The sequence below is a fragment of the Cebus imitator genome, unplaced genomic scaffold, assembly GCF_001604975.1.
Source record: "Cebus imitator isolate Cc_AM_T3 unplaced genomic scaffold, Cebus_imitator-1.0 Scaffold671, whole genome shotgun sequence".
NCBI classification, from domain to species: Eukaryota; Metazoa; Chordata; class Mammalia; order Primates; family Cebidae; genus Cebus; species Cebus imitator.
This window is the reverse complement of record NW_016107986.1, coordinates 431,290-435,685: the sequence shown is the minus strand read 5'-3', so window position 1 is coordinate 435,685 and position 4,396 is coordinate 431,290. Positions and strand designations below refer to the sequence as shown.

Genomic DNA, 4,396 nt, shown 5'->3' with positions numbered 1-4,396 from the left:
TTCCCCTAGAGAGTCAAAATAGAAATATAAAAAGAGGCATTGTTGAAATAATCCTAAATTGGAAACAGTGATTATTCAATTAAAAATAAGTGTAGTTACACTTTCTATTTATATGGTATCATCTGGCAGTTTTTAGCTGCAAGACTCAAAGAGAAATCTAGTAATCCTAGACTTCAATATCCTCTTCTCCAAGATGAGTTTTGCTGTCCTACTCAACAGCTAACCTTTTTCCTATACATCTCCAAAGAAGTAGCTTCCTCTCCTCTCCTGTAAATCTGCTTTAGCTTTTTGTGGCCTTTATGACCAGAAAGCTCCTTCTAATGTCTATCCTGAATCTTCTTGCTATGGTTTAAACCCATAAGCTGTTGCCTTGTTCTAGGGAAAAACAACCACAGTGAATCTTTCACCTTCTTAGGGAATATAATAGGTCAACCCCTGACCCCCTGTTCTTCCTACATAGCTCCATTTTGGGAGAGGTTTGTCTCTGGGCCCTCTCCAAATCCACGTCATAGTGGAGTTCCAGAGGCTGCACCTAAATGCAATGTGGTTGTGAACAAGCCGGTCTCTGTGGGTTCCACCAGTCTCCCGGATTCCCTCTGTAGAGACAAGGCTTGGCCAGACTTCTGGGAGGAAAAATTTGTGGTTTCCTCGTTTACTACCCAGGAAGTGCAGGGACTGCAGGAAGGAGTAGAAGAGGCACCACTCGGAAAGGATGAGATTGTTCTGGACACCACTGCATGCTGGCCTGGGATCTTGGGCATCTTGGTTAAGCCTTCTTAACCTCCTCCTTGATGTAAGGGAAGATAGTACCTGCTGCACACAACCTCATAGGATGTTCTTAAGATCAAAAGAGATGTGAATGTCATTGAAAAGCTCACTCTTCCCTCAGCTCAGCCCAGCAGGTTAAACTGATTCACCCTTGGCCCAGAGCCCGGTGGCTGAGTCCAGCTGGGTGAGACAAAGTGGTTAAGTCTAGGAGGCAATGGTCCGGTCGTTGGGCTACACCCTACTGAGTTAAAGGTTGCTGACCACTTTACAATTTTGTGATGTCTCCCCTTTATTTCCTGTGTCCTAGACTCAGTGTGTGTGACAAATCTTACGCATAGAAGGAAAAAGACAATCACCTACTGGGTTAATGTAATTTACTGCACAAGACCCGAAAATACCCATTACAGTGAATCCTTTGGATCAAAGCCTAGCAAATAGAAGACTGCCATCAAAATACAAATATTTTACCTGCAATGGGTAATCCTTTGACAGCTGTCTCTACATTGCCACCCATAAGTGAGTTAACTTCCTAGCAAATAGCCAGGCCCTTGGGGGATGGTACATGTTGTTTTTAAAAAATGCCGGACCAACAGGCAGTTTGGAGTGGAAGAAAGGACATTCAACTTTGGCCCCAGATTTGCCATTTGTGAATTATGTGACTCCAGATACCTTGGTTAACCCCTTCACTTTCTCTTCTGAAAAAAAGAATTTAAGGATGCACAATATACCCCACGAGGTGGTTCTGGATGAAATAGCCGCGTGTGGATGTTCAATGCGCTTATAAACAAGGAAGGGAAATGCACAGTGTTGGTCATTGTCACGGCTATGGGTTTCCTAGGACCCAGAGCCAGTGGAAAGAAGTGTAAATCATAAACTAGTTATTTTGCTGAGGACATGGCTATGTCTGTGCATGGCGTGTGTGGAGGGAGGTGGTCTATGAAGGGTGTCAGACACCAAGATCAACAAAACTGTAATAACCGCTTGCATGCTGGAGCCTCTGCTGGGTGCCAGGCACTGTGCTAATGCCTGTCTCCGTTACCTTGAGCTTTCACGACAACCCCAACAGTACTAGTGATATTATTAGTATATTTGTTTCTTTGAGAAAAGGTGCTCAGAGAGGGCAAGTAACGGTCCAAGGTCACACAACTAGGGAGGGCTGAAGCTATGACTCAGGCTGGGTGACTCTGGGACTCAGGTCCTTTGCATTCACTTCCCTATAGGTCTCCTTCCAGGTTCCATACTCCACAACCATCATCAGGGAAGCCCTGGTTTAAACAGGAGTCAAGTGGTTCCTGGTGCTGCTCCAACTCAGTTAACAGACAGCAATCAAACGGGTTCCCTGGCTCTTCACTGGGAGGCTTGGGAGATCCCAAATGAGAAGTGACCATCCCGTATTTGATGTTACCCCAAAGTGCCTGTTCCTCATTTAAGGCATTAGTGGTTGTAACAGAAATAGTAATATTTCAACAACAGTGGTGATTAGTTACAGAAGGAGCCAAGTGGCAGTTCATTTCCATGTAAAAAACCCTCCCTCCAGGCCCTTCCAGGCACCCTGGCCTGTGGTAACATGTTAATTCAGACGAGATTGGGTGCATTCAGGGTGGTGTGGTCGTAGACAGTGCCATGTTCATTCGATGTATATTCCCTTCCCAGCACCAGCCGGCATGGGTGAGCTTGTATGACACAAGCCCTTTGAAACTCAAAGAGCTTTTCATCAGCCTGCAAGAGAGAAGACAGTAGAAGAAAAGTAACAGGAACGAGAGCAAGTGGGGGTGGTAGGATTCCCTCTTTCTACGCAAGGGGATGGTACTGGCCCCCTCCTTTCACTGGAGAAGGGGATGGGGCTGGAAGGAGACAAACAAGCATCCTGGAAGTCCGCACTGCCTTTTAAACTCTGGAGTCTCAGCCCAGACTTGATTTGATGTCTCATGCTCATTTAACTTTCAGCCACTGGGCGTGTGTGACTTGGAAAGAAGAATGAGGGGTGATTTGTTTCAATCACATAATCCTTCATCCACAGGAAATGGAGGGACCACTGGTTTCCTCTTGAGGCCTCCTAGACCAGAAGGCCAACTTTGTAGGTGTCCAGTTTCACACCCCGGGCGTCTACCATACGGGGACCAACGGGGCAGACGGAAAGGAAAACATCCCAAGACCCAGCTGGGGTCACCTCCTGCTCCGTGGGAGGGTTGGGGACCAGCCAGGGCATAGGCTGGGCCAGGGGAGGGAGGGCTGTTCCCGTGTGGCAGGAACTGAGAACAAATGTGGGTGAAGTGGACGTTGTTTAATTTAGCAAAGGTAATGTCATAATTGTCTCTTCAGCAACCACAAGGTACAAACTCTGGGAAGGAAGGCAGTGTGCATGCCCATGTTTAAAGATCCATATATACCCATGAGTATTAACAATGCAAAAAGCTCTCTCTCTCTTTTTTTTTTTTTTGCTACAATGCTAAGATTCTTGGCCTACAAATCACTGTTCATGTTAAAAAACTTTTCTGAAGCTACCCAGTTAAATGCGAGATAAAAACAGAAACAAAAACAACCAGGCTGGGCATGGTGGCTCACACCTGTAATCCCAGCACTTTGGGAGACTGAGACGGGCAGATCACTTGAGCCCAGAAGTTCGAGACCAGCCTTGTCTCTACAAAAATACAAAAAATTAGACAGGCATGGTGGTGCACACCTGTAGTCCCAGCTACTTGGGAGGCTGAGGCTGAAAATTGCTTGAATCCAGGAGGTGGAGGTTGCAGTGAGCCAAGATCGTGCCACTGCACGCTAGTGTAGGTTACAGAGTAACACTCAACCATAGTCTGCCTTTATTTTCCCAACTTCTAAGCCCCCTTTCTCTTCTCCTAAGTCTTGGATCATGCCCAGGACATAGTTGCTGTACATTTGCCCCTGTGGAGAAAGATCTTAGTCAACCAACAGTCCTTATTGATGTAATAGACACTACCATGTCTATTGCAGGTCAAAGCAGAGGAGTGCCTGTGTTAAAACGAGGCAGTCGTGTCCCCAAAGTGAAAAGAGAAAAAGTACAAATGGTAAATGCTGAGTTGAGGAAGGCACCGTTTTAACCAGAAGCCTGAGACGATCTGAGCTCCTTTCTCTCACCCAGGCTGCTTTCTCTGTGCCATTCTTAGTGACTTCCCACATTTAACCTCATTTAATGTTTTTTCTTAAAAAAAAAAAAAAAAAAAAAGAAACGCTTCATGAATTTGTATGTCATCCTCATGCAGGGGCCATGCTAATCTCTGTACCATTCAATTTTTTAGTATATGTGCTGCTGAAGGAAGCACTCATTGTTTATGTTCTTATATTTTACATCACAAATTCCTACAGTTATTGGGTATTTACCATGTGCCAAGTACTGTGCTAAGCAGATTACTTACATTTTCTCTTTACTTCGAGATAGGCTGGAATTCCTCTCCTGTTTTTCAGATGAGGAATAGAGGCTCAGAGGCATTGACTGATGGCTTGAAATCACAGGACTCATGGTTAGGCTCGTGCTTAAGGCTCCATGGCCCCTTGACTCCAAATCCTAGGCACTTTTTATTGCACAAATATGGCTCTGATAGCAAGCCTGTGAAATAGGTCTCATTCATCCTGCAAGTCAATGGGAAACCCAGGA

At 45.4% G+C, this 4,396-nt stretch overlaps 1 non-coding gene across 1 annotated transcript; it reads right to left on the bottom strand.

Annotated features, from left to right (window-relative positions):
- Positions 1–3,959: 3,959 nt before the first annotated feature.
- Positions 3,960–4,064, bottom strand: LOC119469480. The gene has a single exon (XR_005198305.1). It is a non-coding gene; the product is annotated as a U6 spliceosomal RNA (small nuclear RNA).
- Between the last annotated feature and the right edge of the window lie 332 nt (positions 4,065–4,396).